General features: G+C 36.7%; 1 pseudogene across 1 annotated transcript in view; it reads left to right on the plus strand.

Moving 5' to 3' along the window:
- LOC306862253 (gamma-aminobutyric acid receptor subunit beta-4-like) overlaps positions 1–16704 on the plus strand; it is a 41281-nt pseudogene extending 24577 nt beyond the window's left edge. Inside the window, exons 4-10 of the transcript in view lie at positions 2474–2694; positions 10121–10204; positions 12585–12722; positions 13423–13575; positions 15117–15373; positions 15989–16078; positions 16351–16704. The product of the transcript in view is annotated as a gamma-aminobutyric acid receptor subunit beta-4-like (transcript). The remainder of the gene's footprint in view (positions 1–2473; positions 2695–10120; positions 10205–12584; positions 12723–13422; positions 13576–15116; positions 15374–15988; positions 16079–16350) is intronic.
- The last annotated feature ends 430 nt before the right edge of the window (positions 16705–17134 follow it).

Below are 17134 nucleotides of genomic sequence, written 5' to 3' on the forward strand. Positions count from 1 at the left end.
GAAACTGTGCTCAGAATACATTAGCTCCTCATTTTTAGGAAACAATTTCACTTTTTTTTTTTCTTCACAGAAAAATTCATAACTAAACGCTTCTTTCAAAGAGGTACTTTGAAGATTATGTATGGGGCAAGTTCATTTTACAGCTCTGACATTTCTCACTGTCCAGTTTTGCCTCTGAGAAAAAGGTTGATGAGGCAATCAAAATGGAGTAGAAAATTGGCTACTGGTTAAATATGTGCTTCGTTTAAGTGTTCCAAGGAACTTCCTAGAAGTCGTAATTACACCGTGATGTGTGTTAGAGTGATTTTGGGCAGAATTAAACAGACATTTTAGACTATATATATATATTTCACTTCAGAGAGGTAGCTTTTTTAGCTAAATTTTTAAAAGTTGTTGAGAGATTGCTGATTGGCCCAAACTATTCACTCGCGACGGGCCAGAACTGTGACATTAAAGGTTAACAGCAAAGAAATATACACCCATAGTCCATTGTAAACTTGGAATTCTTCCAAAAACAAAACAATACTTAAAATGCATTCAAACTAAATTGTATTGACCCTAATCTGGACATTTGCAGCTCAGCGAATTGAATGTAGCAGGAACATCTAGTGTAGCATTTCCTAGTTTAAAACCCAAATGTATTTACTATAAAATAGTTTTTGTTCTTAATCTGACTAATTCCTGTGAGTATCACTGCTGTAGAACGAATTGTTGTAAACCCGTCATCAGGTTTAGACAGCGTTTATGCTGCAAGCCATCTCCTTCATGTGATGCTTGCATTAAACTGCAGGTGTGTTCATTAGCTCTGGTCGCAGCATTATCAAGCTCCAAGTGAAATTCAATTAAAATCCGATGACAGTGAGATTTTTCTAGATCTTTACATGAAATTGACATTGAAGGGACAGCACACTAGCTCACACTCACCTTATAGTGAAAGTTACCTTCTAGTCACACGTGAATCAAACAAACAGTTATATAAACTGTTACCCATGATGTTTTCTACAGTATGTCCTCATCTGTGGTGATAACATTGTGGAATGTAGCTCGGCTTCTTTGTTGTTGTCGCTTCTATGGATCATCACAACAACTGTTCACTTGGCAGAGGGCAGATTTACCTTGCAGTTTTGTAAAACTCGCAAAGCTTGTTAGAAATTAATATAATATTCATAATATTTAGTTTGGCCTTCTGATGTTGACTATCAACATTTTTGATCATTTATTATACTAGTTTGAGAAACTATTTTGTAAGGTCTAGCAAAGTCATTAAAACGTGTCATAAGAAGACAGATATCAGAGACACAGAGATGATGCCATGTTTTCTTCCAATTACGGTCCCTCCATTTATGGCCAAATTTCCATACAGTTTCAGTCAAAAGATTTTATTTTAATTTGTTCGAAGTATTCACTCAAGTATGAAGTTGTTTTCCTTCACTTTCCCCCCCTTCTCTTCAAGAACAAGTGTGTCTCTTTGATTTATCCATCATGAAGGTGCTGCTGGAATTTCTTTGTACTGTGGTGTTTTGAAGATACTGTACCCCACGAGTTCTTCTGTCGGATGTTTTGTTTGACTTCCCTTTCCCTGGACATTAAAAAATGTAGAGAAAGGTGCTTTGCTACATAAGAGAGGCAAAGGGCTGGAAGAAAAAAAAGACAACTGATGAAAGCATAGTGACAGATCTTTTCTTTCATTTTGTGCCATACATCCGAGTGTAATGGATCATAGACAAAGAAAATAAAAAAAACATGCATTTAGAAAATAGATTGGGTGAACTTCAATTTCATGCTAACTTTAAATGCATCTGTAATTTCATTATTGCCTGTATTGTCTTTGAAATTTGGGTATATTGTCGAATGTACTTACAAGCAATTACTCAAATTTAAAGCTTGCATTTGGTTATGATGTTTATCGGTCATCAAATGTACAGAAAATATTGGCTGAAATCTACAGTTTGCAAACAAGAGCCTTGCTGAGTGAATCAAGCACTTTACGTCTTTGCTGACCAATTCCTTAAATCATGCAGCACAATTAAATGTAGGCTTATTACATTAGACTAGTATCTATATAGAATGCTTTATCATTAAAATGCAGTTCACAGTTAGCGTTGAAGCAATATCAGTGGATTTTAAGAGTGTCCTTAGCCAATCCCTTTTGGCCTACATCCAAAGTTCACAGCTCAGATGGACCTAATCCCATCAAAACAGTATATTTTGCTGCTTATTTAATCAATATCAATGTTGGTACACATCTTAACACATTTCATAATGTTTTCATTACCTTCTGTATAATGAGTTTGCCTTTCTGCATTTTCCAATTCTGTCAAACCAGAGCAAACTTGATTTTTTTTATAATTTCATTTGAAAAATAATACTCGATTAAGATTAAAATCTTTTTGCATATAAAGTATGATATGTCATTGGAAACAACTGTAAAAAATAAAGACTTTTATCACACCTCAATCTGATTTTGGTGCAGGACTACACCATCACCATGTATTTCCAACAAAGCTGGAGGGACAAACGGTTGGCCTATTCTGAGATGGCTTTGAACCTCACTTTGGACAACCGTGTGGCTGATCAGTTATGGCTCCCAGATACCTACTTCCTGAATGACAAGAAGTCTTTCCTGCACGGTGTGACGGTGAAGAACCGAATGATTCGGCTCCATCCAGATGGCACTGTTCTTTACGGACTGAGGTAAATGCCATTGCTGTTGTAACCTCATTGTCTGCATGAAATCAAAACTGCCCCTATTTACTTTGTTAGTGCACATTATTAGTCGTGTGGTGAACAATTAATCCACAGAAAAAAATATATTTTTCTTCATAATCTTTGGTCAAAAATTGATCTGAAAATTAGCTTTCCCTCGGAAACGATGTTCCTTCCTTCAAATTGATGTCCTCAAGTGTTAGTCTGCAGTGAGCTAAAGATGTCGAGAGTGTGCGCTGAAATCTAGCCCCTCCCTCTATTTTTCCTAATTCAACATTCTAATGGGTCACAATTTGGTCGCAACGTCCGGTTGACACAGACTTTAAGGTGATTGTAATAAACTGAAAAAAAAATATGAATAGGTTTCACTCACTCGGTCCAAACTTCCTGTTTGTATCTAGCCTGCAACCATTTTATGCAACATCATTCGTGAATTAATTGTTCATATCAGTATCAAAGTTCTTAGTTTAACTTTAATTATAGGTAAAATGGCACACTTGCTAGCACAGTTAGAGGGCAGGCTATCTATGGGAGAGCTTCTATTTGAGGTGTGTGAAAGATATCTGTTAATGGCTCACAGCACTGTGTTGAAAATGAAGGTGCTAATGATATTGGGTGGAAAGTGTGATCACATGAAGATGATTTGCCTTTTCTGAGTTCGACTCTGCTTCGAACTTCCTTGTTTGAACTGTTCATCTCCTTTTGGACAAACTTCTACATCAAGGTGGTGCTTACTCTCAAAAAAGCATTGTATTGCATATAGAAAATGATTTTCCTTTAGCCAGTTGAGTTGCCTGATCTGCTAAAGATACTCGCATCGGGAGTTGAACCCAGAGGTTGCATAAATCTACAGTAGCCAATCAGGGAAATACCATGCAACAATGTAACTCACTGCTTAACTACCGTAGTATGATGCATCGTTGGAGAAATTAATTAGTCAGGACTCTTTCCCAAGACTGCAGTAATATGATCGCACCTTCATCATCTGAACTACTCTTTAATTCTTCAAAATACAAATAAAAATGATACCTATATGCACAAATTGCTACAATTTCCAGTTGAGATGAACACTAGAGACAGTAAAACTCCACCAAATTGTATTCCTTTTTACACAAAGTAGGATTTACAGAGCCAGAGTTTTGATTAAGAAAGCCTCATTTTTGCTCAATTCCTTGCACAATATCATGACTTCAAAACAAATTTATCATGCTCCGAGATTTGAAAACTGGTACTTTAACTGGTACGTAGAATAAGTACCAGAGCACTTATTCTGTGAAACTATGATTTGACAAAACAGCTTAAACCATGTGTAGAAGGAAGTTAAAATAGTATCAGTGAATGCATTTTTATATCACTTTTGCTTTCGTTAACACTACTGTGTATGTTAAGGGTTGGGTTTGGTGTAGGGAGTTTGTTATTTACACATTAACACAATAGAGCATTAACTATTTAGCAACACTTGCCGGACATTTAAATTCTGATCCACCACAATCCGTTCCTGAAACAACACAATAAAAATGTGGCCACAGTCACAAAATTGAATGCGCATTTTAGCAACACTCACTGGACATTGGACAACTTTGACGCTGCTGTGAAATGTGCAGAAAGGAACGTAATATCAGTGTTGAAGAAATTTTGTTAACGTAACGTCCTAATAAACGTTAGGACTGTCATTATATAGGATAACAATATAGGCCACACTGTGCCACATCCAGTACAATGATTATGATGGGTTATGTTTGATTTTGATTCATCGTATCATGCTGCTCATATTCAGTTTAGACAAGGTTTAATAATGTACAATTTGGTGAAATTCTTATACAAATTATAAAGTGGAACTAACAGTCAACCATTAGAACCCACCTCTAAGTGGCTGCACATAAGATGGAACATCTAAGAACTGTTGTCTCAAATGACATCCTTCTTTGGACAAACAGAGGCGCAAGAATAAAAACAAAGCACTCTCCCTTCTCACTCTGCTATGCATTAACCCAGAACCACACCGGCAAGACAGAGAGTTCGCTCTGGGTGCCCCACTCAATCAAACTATCAATAATGAAAGATGACAAACTGTTTCCTCTTCTAAGAGGCTCTGGCACAGGAGGAATCGCAGCGAGGCCACAGGTCGGTTGTTTTTTTCCCCCCGGGGGTCTCTCAAACCTGCACCACTGTAGAGAATTTAAATGCAAGGGGAACTAGAGCTTGGATGTTTGCAGTATCGATACGTCCACTCTTAATAATGTCTTAAGATGGGTCTTTGCTGGCTGTGAATTATTCATGAGTCAGGACTGTTGTTAATGTTTAATTATCATATCATGCCCTGCTCTGTCTAAAAAGGGATTTCAAATTAATGTGCCTTAGTCAGCTTTAGTACAGCTACAGTACGTATGCAAAGCATCCTCCATATGACCCACAAATGCACAGATTTATAAATATGCAGTGGTTTGTGCTTTATGGGGATTTGGAGGAGAAAGCTAATGCTCATATTGAAGGGTTTTAAGCAAGCAAAGTATTTTATAGATTGTTTACATTGAGCAGCTAAGGTAACTGACTGTTTACTCCACATTTCCAAGAAAGCATGCTAATAAAGAAATATGAATGACATGAAAGGAAAACAGAGGAAAAACACAAACTAGCAGCTGTCATTTCATAAAGCATGTTATATATAAATAAAGGGCTTTTGCGGATATTGTTTGCTCCTTAGCCACATACAGGGGTTGCGATTCGAAACGTTTTGAAGCTAAAAACAAACACAACCCTCCGTGTTAATTATAGGACGCTCACAGTGAAATGCACAGAAGGCAGTGTAATACCTACATTACTATGTTACACCCATGCTCCGTTACCTAATTTAACTCCACCATCATGTGTATGCCATTTGCTGTTGCCATGTTCACTGCTATTGTCTGTTGAGGTTATATACAACACTACAAGAAATTAGAGTTTTATTTTATAAATATGTTCCAGTATCAATTACTAATCACTTGCTTTACGGTAATATAATGAAAATATTACAGATTTTAAAGTAATGCACTATGACTACTTCTGGATTACATCCAATAATAATAATAATCATCATCATCATCATTTTAAATGGTGCACATTTTATGCAGTTAAAGCAAGAACATATATTTGTGGGGTTTTAAATTATTTTTTAAACTACATTTACAGTTTTCATTTTATTTGAATTTCTTTTCATAATGGCAGGGTTCAAAATGTACTTTTTGTCAATTGAATTTAGAAAACCAATCATATTCTATATACTGCAGTTTCTATTCTAAACTATATACAGTGCAGTATTTTTACTTCATTATCACAATGGGATTATTTGTCTGTTTGTCTTGCATATAAGTGAAAGACAGATCAGGTCATTTGTCAATCGCAACATCATAGACGAGATGAGTCAGTCTCCATCTTTCAGTGAAATGGCAGCTGTCACAAAAATGCATAGAGGTATCATGATTTTGCTCATATTTATTGTGAAACACAAGGTAATTTTCACATATGTGTTGCCACATTGAGTTCTGGGGAAGGACTATGTACTAACTTGCAATAAAATGGATAAGTACAACCTGATTTCCAGAAATGTTGGGACGTTATTTAAATTTGAATAAAATGAAAACTAAAAGAATTTCAAATCACATGAGCAAATATTTTATTCACAATAGAACATAGATAACATAACAAATGTTTAAACTGAGAAATTTTAAAATTGTGTGCACAAAATGAGCTCATTTCAAATCTGATGCCTGCTACAGGTCTCAAAATAGTTGGGACGGGGGCATGTTTACCATGGTGTAGCATCTCTTCTTTTCAAAACAGTTTGAAGATGTCTGGGCATTGAGGATATGAGTTTCTGGAGTTTTGGTGTTGGAATTTGGTCCCATTCTTGCCTGATATAGGTTTCCAGCTGCTGAAGAGTTTGTGGTCATCCTTGGCATATTTTTCATTTAATGATGAGCCAAATGTTCTCTATAGGTCAAAGATCTGGACTGCAGGCAGGCCAATTCAGCACCTGGACTCTTCTAGTACCAAGCCATGCTGTTGTAATAGCTGCAGTATATGGTTTTGCATAAACAAGGCCTTACCTGAAATAGACATCGTCTGGGGGGGAGCATGTTGCTCTAAAACCTTTATATACCTTTCAGCATTCATAGTGCCTTCCAAAACATCCAAGCTGCCCATACCGTATGCAGTTATGCACACCATACAATCAGAGATGCTGGCTTTTGAATGCTGATAACCTTGGTCCACAGGACACGATGGTGCTTCTGGACCATGTTCACATATGGTTTCCTTTTTGCATGATAGAGCTTTAGTTGGCATCTGCAGATGACATGGCCGATGCGTTTACAGACAGTGGTTTCTGGAAGTATTCCTGGGCCCATTTAGTAATGTCAATGACAGAATCATGACAATGAGTGATGCAGTGTCGTCTGAGTGCCCGAAGACCACAGACATCCAACAAAGGTCTTCGGCCTTGTCCCTTACGCACAGAGATTTATCCAGTTTCTCTTAATCTTTTGATGATGTTATGGACTGTAGATGATGAGATTTGTAAACCCTTTGCAAATTGATGTTGTTTTTAAAATATTCCACAATCTTTTTATGCACTCTAAAAAAAAGTGTAAATAAAATATTGGCTCATGTGATTTGAAAGTCTTTCAGTTTTCATCTTATTCAAATAAAAAAATAAAAACATCCCAACATTTACGGAATTCAGGTTGTAGAATATGTTCATGCAGAATATGTGCTTTATAAGTACTTATAAACAGCAAATATGTTAATAAAATGCATGCTAATAAGCAATTAGTTAATAGCGAGAATTGGTCCCTATACTAAAGTGTTACCAAAAGATTTTACAAAACCCAATCAGTACCTGAGCTTTCAGCTGCAAAGCCACATTCGAAACTAGAATCCCTTGTTACTCATTGTGTTTCTCTGTCATGGATGGTTAGAGCAAAAATGCTGATTAACATTGAAAATAACTTTTTATCACATGCTTTGGTGTGTCTGGTTAGAACATTGTGTTAATCTGAATCTGAATCCATGCAGCTTTGAAGAATCCCACATATTCACTTTATAGATTACAGTCTCAAATGATTGTTATTGTCCATCACAATACTCCATACATCAGAGCTGTTCACTAAAGTGCACACGTCTGTCAGCATCAGATTTGACCAGCTAGAAGGTCCCTGGAGAGACTGAGTCAGCACTGAGTATATGGATCCAATAATTCCCAAACCAGCACAAAGTCAGACAAGAGGAATGTGAACAGGGATAAGAGAATGAGGTCAGAGGAGAATAAGACTGTCATATCAATGAATAAATATGATATGGATATACTGCATATGAGGAAAGAATATAAATGCAACTATAAATTAGCCCAAAAATTATTTGTAACACTAAGAGAAATTAAGAATATTCACATATTTTAAAGGCGGAAATAATTCTCAAAAATAGCTAGTAAATTTCACAGACAATTACAAAGAAGTGGCAAGTAACGCACTTAAAGCATGAAATTTTGAAGTAGAAAAATGGTTTTCTTGTAAATCCAAACTAATTTATTATTATTATTATTATTATTATTTATTTATTTAACACTCATGGTTGTTATGTGGGAAGGAACTGCAAAAACATTATTCTTTTGTGATCAACAGAAGAAATAACATCATACATTTTGGGAGGATATGACAAAATAAGGACAGATGTTTCATTTTTTGTGTGAACGATTACTTGAAATGCTGTGGGTGCTGAGAGATGCATTTCTGATCAGCGACTGCTAACTAGCTTGCGTTTTGTCTCAAGTTACCCAGAAGCATCTGTGCAAAGTGTTGAAAAATGAGTTTTAATTTGAAGCATTGTCAAAATGTTCTGCATAGCTGTTAAAATTTGGCCAGTTTGCATTTTGTTGATGATGTGCTCTGAATTTAGCGTACTCAGTGTTTTGTGTGTACACAGATTAAGCAGGATAATATAATATAATATAATAAAGAATTTCCAGTTGCAACATTATAACAGGTGAAGATATGAGAAAATGAAGAATAATCCACCTAAAATAGTACATTTTCATAATTTACTTACCATACTCTTATGTCATGCCAGGTTAGATGTAAATGTCCTTGTCATGTGTCATGATTGATTGGATTGTGTCAAAGTTAAACATGCACATGAAAATTTGTGAATTGAAAGATATGGCAATGGGGAGGAATATTACTCAAATTAAGCATTCATTTGCATGTACCTATAAGAATAAACATATTTTTATTCAGACCAGTTTAATGAACCATTTTGTGAATTGGTTTGGCCAATTAATTGAAAAGAAACTAACATACAGTTAGTTTTACTAATAATCCTTATCTGTTTTAATGAATAAGTAAGCAATGTTTCTTATGCTAACCATGCAATGGTCTAGCCGACCATCTAGGGTGTTTCCCTGCTTGCAGCTCAAGACTCTGAGCATCCCAGGAGCCCAGCATTGGACAGGTGGTTTTGAAAATTAATTCTTGGACGCATCTCATTCTTGTCAATAACTGATTAAGGCATCCTCCAATCAGGGATCTTCTGATAAATCTGTTTCATAATGCTCCTTATGACCTCATTGAGTGGAGCTCAAGTGAGCTCTGTTGGGTTCAGTGTAGGTAATACATTATTTATACACATGATAGAGCTTTAACATTTTAGCACCACTCACCGGACATTTCATTCACAAACTGTGCAGTACAAGCAATGTCATAAAACATTACCAGATTCAAGTTCATCTTTTGCACAAAAAAAAAAAAAAAAACTGGATGCATTTTTAGCGCCATTTTCTGGACATGAAAGCTTGAAAGTGTTGCGAAATGTGCAAGAAGCAATCATTTTGCAGAAATAATGGCACATGCAAATATTTCCAGTGAGTCTGAGTTCCTTAGAAAGATGTCACACAGTACATTATTCTTAAACTATTCCTCAAAATGTGTACTGTATATTGCATAAAGGAGAGATGAACTCTTATTACTTATCACAAAAATTTCACATTGACATTTAAAATAAGCAAATTTATGATTTGGCATCCATCTGCTAAATGGACTATATCCCTATAAATGCCATGCAAACTAAGGGTATAATTAGCCTCTCTTATAAACACACTAACTGTAGCTATTACTACTTTTGTGAATTTTAACAAAGCTTATATTTACCACAATTATAGTAATTAATAATTTCTTATGAACCAAGAGGTTCGCATTTTACCATTACCATTTTTTTTTTACTTAGACTAAGAGAATAGATTCCAAACATTACTCATGACTCAGATATTCACATGGTGCAGTCAAGGCTAAGCTATGATTGCCTAAAGGTTACCAAGGTAACGGAGTCTCTCGTTCTCTCTCTCTCTCTCTCTCTCTCTCTTTCTTCTTGTCCTTTTCCCCAGAATAACCACTACAGCAGCCTGCATGATGGACCTGAGACGGTACCCCCCTCGATGAACAGAACTGCACCCTGGAGATTGAGAGCTGTACGTGAAAGGAAATGTGAATGCACATACACATACTGGCTATGTTTGAGATGTAATACAAGCACACTATATCCATAGAGAACATAATTTGATGTTGTTGTTTTTTTACATATGCGAGCGCTTGTTTCTGTTTCTTCTTTGCCGTGTTTTGGTCCAGACTCCTTCAGAAGATGTGTAATAGCACCTCATACCCAGTGTTGTTGGGTAGCAACTGATTACATCTAATCTGGATTATGTAATCAGATTCCAAAAATTAAGTACTTGTAATTAGAATATATTTTATTTTAAAATGCTCATAATGAGATTACAGTTACTGTTTATGGATTAGCTGGTTACATATTATTCACACAATGATTAAAATATTATTTAAAAAAAAAACTATTAGACAATTAATTAAACAAATAATTATGCAAGTTACTACAAACTGGAGATGTCTAGCTGTGAAACACTTTGTCGTCATCATATCCAGTGAGATTCATTAGCTGTTGAGAATGTTTTAGACCAGGAAACTAGGAAATCAGAAGCCACGCAATGATGTCAATGAACAGATTTTTCATTTGAACCGGATCATTCAAAAGAACAAATTTGAAGAAATGAATCATAATCCACATCACTGGCCTGATAGTCTAATCTTCATCAATCATCTTCACAACCTACACTGCACAAACGCCTACTCTGACTCAGGTTCTAACCACATCACCTTGAACAAACCGTGACCGTGGACAACAGCAATTTCACTTTTACTTCTTATCTCTGTCACGCTCCACAGATACCTAATGTAAGCAAACGTAATCATTAAGCCCATTTAGTGAAATCACCCATATCTGCAGTCCTGCCCACTCTGTCTTTGGGTGTCAGGAGTGATAAAGGTTCTTATAGGGGTTTGACACTGAGGGCTCATGGCACAATTGACAGACGTAGGTAAGATTGAACGTGTTTGCCGGTTTATCAATGAGGTGCCCTGCTCTATCGATCAGTCAGTCGTACCAGGATGGCGTGCCCTGTCTATCATGGTTACATCAGAGCAGCCCAGTCAAATAGCTAGATTTGTGTTTCGAATGATTACACCATACACTTTGTTTCATGCTTACTGCAAATCAATGGGTCAGGTGCTACTGTCTGCTGAGGCATGAGATGTTTCAGATTTGCTAGTATCAACGTGTCCTTACCTTTGGAACACTACTGTTTGCTATTCCAATAACTTGATGCTTTAGGTGTCACTAGCTGCACAGTGGGCCGCATTCATGAACCATGAAAAAAAGTGTATTTGTAAAGCATTCATACATCACAGTCAAAGCAGAAAGTGTTCATTAATGCATAAATTGTTTGTAAAAACATTTGGTAAAACATTAGACAGTAAGGTGTCATGTGTTAACATTATTAATTGTGGAACACTTATTCACTATTAACTATGGCTTTTCCCTCAGTAAATTCCTAATTTTCTGCTTATTAATACTAAGGTAGTTGTTAAATGTAGGTATTAGGGATGTAGAATAAGGCATTAATGTGTGCTTAATTACTACTTATAAATGACTAATATTATAGTAATATGCATGCTAATAAGCAACAAGTTAAGATACCCTAAAATAAAGTGTTACCGTTATTGTATTAACTAACATGAACGAACAATGAGCAACATATTTATTACACTATTTATTAAGCTCTGTTAATGTTACTTAATAAAACACAGTTGTTCATAGTTTGTTCATGTTAGTTCATAGTGCATTGACTAATGTTAACAAACTACCCTATATACTATACCTTTCATAAAGCTATTCGCATGTGAATTGTTTCATTCAGTTGCCTAAATTTTGCACTTATCAGATTTTACCAATTTGCGTAAAAATGTTTTACAAACAATTTTCTCCATTTTTATGCTTTTAATTAAGTCACACCAAGCTGCAACATTATAGTATATATTAGTTGCTGGAAAAGCAGAGACAGAGAATTATTATTAATATTTCTTTGATTTTGTTTTTAATTCAAAGTGTTGACAAACGCATACCTCTTGCCATTTTTCCTCCTCATTGTGACACAGCTTGTCATACAGAAAGCACATTAAACACTCTAAAATGTGTGATGAAACTAGATGGCACACAGCAGAACCATTTATTTGTGCAATTAACAGTGCTGATAACGACACATAAGACCAATTTACACCTCACTAAAACACAAATCACATTTTTGTCACCATTGATGAAGGAAATAAACTAATTGGTTCTGTGCCTTCCGGTAGTTTGTGCCATGTAGTTCAATTTTCATTTTAGAAATCATCACTGAAATCTGTTTGCTAGATGTGAAACTGTCATCGTCCAGTGATATGGTTATATAAGACACATACATTATTAAACATTTATTGTACTGTCTACAATCTCTGCAGATGGGTACACCACAGATGATATCGTGTTCTTCTGGCAAGGAGGGGACAATGCCGTGACAGGTGTGGACAAACTGGAATTGCCTCAGTTCTCTATTGTGGAGCTACGTCTTGTGTCCAGAGAAGTGAGGTTTACTACAGGTATAGACGATTCACTTGGTCCAAATACTTTGACACTTTCCAAAAACCTTTCACTTCAGCCCAAGCTCAGCGAGATTGGAACCGCAGGGAATAAACAAGAATATTCCTTTAACGTTAATAAATAGCCATAGCAATTTGAATAATCAGTACATTGAATGACTCAATTATTCATACCGCACCTAACATTTAGCGGCATCGTCTTAAGCAAGCATGTGGAGGCCAGTCTTGGAAAGGCTTATTGAAACATGCAGTTTACAGTTGTCTTAAACTGTACACCAGATTTTACACATTAACGGGACATGCTCTTCAGTTACATAATTGTATTTGTTCTCTCTCTCTCGAATTCCCTGTATTAAAGAGCTAAATTGAAAAAAAAAGACACTGCAGGCTTTCGTGACAATTCTCAGAGGGACATAGACGCTGTCTGCTGAGAAGGGGGTTTCAGAAAAATCTGCCATGTTTGCGACTTTCTGCCATGTTTAATTGGAATGGAACTAGTCCCTGGGAAGGAATCCATTGCTTTGGGGAAATTAAATGCTCCATCTGAGCAAATGGGAAAATGACTGTCCGTGGTCAAAGTGCAGACTTTGACAATTGCAAATTGTAGATCTGTTTTTCCTGCACTTGCTCTTTTGTGTTTCCACTTGCATGTTGACATCTCTCTTTTTTTGGCTTCTGCTGTGTAATTGTGTCTCCTCAGGTTCATACCCTCGGCTTTCGTTGAGTTTCCGCATCAAGAGAAACATAGGCTACTTTATCCTGCAGACTTACATGCCCTCCATCCTGATCACAATCTTGTCCTGGGTCTCCTTCTGGATTAACTACGATGCTTCTGCTGCTCGTGTGGCCCTGGGTAACCTTTAACGTTTTGTTCAACAGGAAGTGATCAATCATTTTGAATATCCAAATAATCTTATATTCTATACTTTTTGTCAACCTTGATTAAAGTACTTAAAGCCCTTTCACATGAACTGCATGAGTGTTCCCCAATGCAATAAACTTGAGCAAAGCTTACGTGATGCTCAAAAGTTTGCGCGGTTTCAACTTTGACTCCGTTTGCCACTGATTTCACTGGAAGATTTGCATTAAGTATAATTATGCGGGCGATGCAGGTACAAAATTAAAATAAGACTAATCCAATGTTTATGTAGATCAAGTATGTCTAAAATAGCTTCAGAAAACTGTCCTTAGCATTCCTATTCATCCAACCCGGTCTCATCCCAAGTCGTCACATATTGACGCTTGGTTTTTGCGTCGCTTTTTGACGCTCAAGGTACCCCTTTAGCGTCAGTTTTCGACGTGAAGGGAAGCGTAACTTTTCGGCGTCGATATGCTAACGCGCTATTGGGAATTTTATCGTCATAATAAGGTTTCCATTATTGCATATATGTAGAGGTGTGATTTTTGAATGTAAACAGTCAAAATAGTGACTTACCCAACCCCTGCCCCTAAACCTACCATCTGTGAAGAAAACGCAAGATATAGGAGGCAGATGCAAGTACTGGCATAATTTATTTAAAAATGATTAATATACGCTAAGTGTTTCCTATTTAAAAAAATTACCTTCCCTTCACGTCGAAAAGTGACGCTAAAGGGGTACCTTGCGCGTCAAAAAGCGACGCAAAAACCAAGCGTCAATATGTGACGAGTTGGGATGAGACTGTGTTAATTCATCTCAGTGGCAATTGCTTAGCTGACAAAGAATCTTTTTTTCACAAGTACAGGGCTATGCAAACCAGCCCAAAGCATTCTAGGACATAAAGCTTTGTGAAACTATGTCTGGTTTTTTTTCTGCAGTATATCGCCAGAATGTTGCTCTTTTTTAGCATTGAAATTGTTAAATCTTTAGTTTATTTATAAAACAAAAAAGGGTCCCACTTTCTATTAGGTGGCCTTAACTACTATGGACTTAATCAATTGATACAATGCACTTTTTTTGTACCTACATGTTTTTACACTGTACTTATATTTAAAAAATACCTGCATGTTATTACATTTGTAATTAATTTCTGCAATTACATTTATATTTACACTGTTGACTCATCCCTTACACCTTCACCAAGCCTTAAACCTACCCATACCACCAAACTTGCCCCTTACCCCATCCCACCTAAATAGCAGAAAAAGTGTTTTGCAATTCAATATGAACACAATGATGTAAGTGCATAGTAGTTAAGGCCACCTAATATAAAGTGGAACCCAAAAAAAGAGTTCTGTTATGTCAGGCTTAAAACTTGGTCACTAAAAGAAGCATTACTATAAGACTACCAAATAGTGACATTACTGCACCTTGGGCATAAAGTAGGCACATGACGTCCCTTTTAAGTGGTCTATGAAAGCCCTGACACATGTCGCATGAATGTGACACGGTTCATTCAAATGGATTTCTTGCAGGTGTAACTACGGTGCTCACTATGACAACCATCAACACCCACCTGAGGGAGACCCTCCCAAAGATCCCCTATGTGAAAGCCATCGATGTCTACCTCATGGGCTGCTTCGTCTTTGTTTTCCTGGCCCTGCTCGAATATGCCTTCGTAAACTATGTGTTCTTTGGAAGGGGACCCCAGCAGCAGAAAAAGATCAACGAAAGGCTAAACAAAGCCAACAACGAGCGTCCCCGATATGAGGAGAAGCGTCTGAGGGAACAGGTACGCAAGGTTTCTTGTAAACCATTTATAACGGTTGCAGAGTTAATTTTTGTGCTAATTAAAAGCTCATTTAAATTAATTTAATAAGCGTTGACAATGTTCATGCATGTCTAAATAAATCTGTATGCACTTAGTTTGTAAGCAGAACAACGTCACTCATCAAAATAACTATCGCCTGAATGAATTGCTTCACATCACCGCTAAAAACGAACATTCAATAGCCCATTAACCATCACTTTACTTAATCAGTAACGTATTTCATTTGATTGAAGCCGGAAAGTTACAAATTACATTGTCATTACATTATCAGATTCTAGTCTGCTTTATTGCTGCAGGCTTCTTTTTCAATCCAAGTACCGTTGAGTTCATTTTTCCCTTCTCAAAATACGTCAGCCATTTTCATACTTACAACAACTGTGAGGACTAAGCTCAGTGACTAAACCAGAGTAATGAGAGTTTGACTGAATTAAAGCATTTGTGTCTTTGTCTTTTATGCAAGCTCTTACTTATTCACCCTCATATTTATGCACTTTTGTATTCTTCGAAATTGTTGCTTGATTGTCAGTTTATATGGGCGTTTTAATGGTCTCTTAATTTTTTCTTTCACATCGTAAGGACTCCATTTCAGCGCCGTTTCAAAGCAACACCCTCAGGTCATATGCACAACGAAGAAATCTGTATCTCGAGGAACAAAGAAAAGTCGGGGTACATGCATTTACAAATCCTATCAGTTGAAACAGTAGACTCAGAAGTTGATGAAATATTGTCATTAATTACTGTGTGTGTGTGTGTGTCAGCCATCGCATTTTGGATGATTCTTGTAAATTTTTCTCTTCCCAAGTAAAGTTTGTTGTAAGTGTAATATCACATCATCATTGCATCCGTATGAAAGGTTGAACGCTGTTTGAGACGGTTTAGGACCGTCCCTTTCCTGTGGCCGCTCATGACCACCCTTCTCTGTCTTTTGTTGTTTCAAGGTGGACGCTTACGGAAACATTCTTCTCACCACTTTGGAGATGAACAATGAGGTGATGCCGTCCGACGTTGGCAGCAGCGTCAGTGACTCAAGGAACTCCGTCATGTCCTTTGACAGCTCCGGAGTGCAGTTCCGCAAGCCCATGGCTTCACGGGATGGGTTCAGCCATCATTCGTTGGACCGCAGCGCCATGCGCAGTCGTGCCAACTGCCGGCTAAGAAGGCGCTCGTCCAAGCTGAAGCTCAAAATCCCCAACTTGGCGGATGTTAGCACCATTGACAAGTGGTCCCGGGTCATTTTTCCTATCATTTTTGGATTCTTCAACCTTATCTATTGGTTGTATTACGTGAATTGATATGTGTTCCCCTAGGAAACATGGGCCATATTTTGAGAGCACATTGAATTGGCTTTGATACAATTGGAAAATATGTGTACACATATATGAAAAGTTGATACATATGTATATGCATATTTCTATATATTATATTTCTATATACACATGCGCGTGTAAAATCTAAAGGACTTTTCTGGTGTAAAAAAAAAACAAACAAAAAAAGAGAAACGTATTATACAGAATGACTTGAATGTTTAAGAATAATACAAAAGAAACATTTCAAGTATTTGAATTCTTTTTCTTCTGAAACAAACATACATTAGTCCCCTGTTCGAGGGTACGGAACTAAAGACTGCATGATATTTTTGCTAAAACAAAAGATCGCAAGAGAAAAAGAACGTCTCATCGGCTTTTTATCGATACTGTAATCAACCTCTCCCAACTGCAGCTC

Source organism: Barbus barbus (genome assembly GCF_936440315.1).
Source record: "Barbus barbus genome assembly, chromosome: 43".
Lineage (NCBI taxonomy): Eukaryota > Metazoa > Chordata > Actinopteri > Cypriniformes > Cyprinidae > Barbus > Barbus barbus.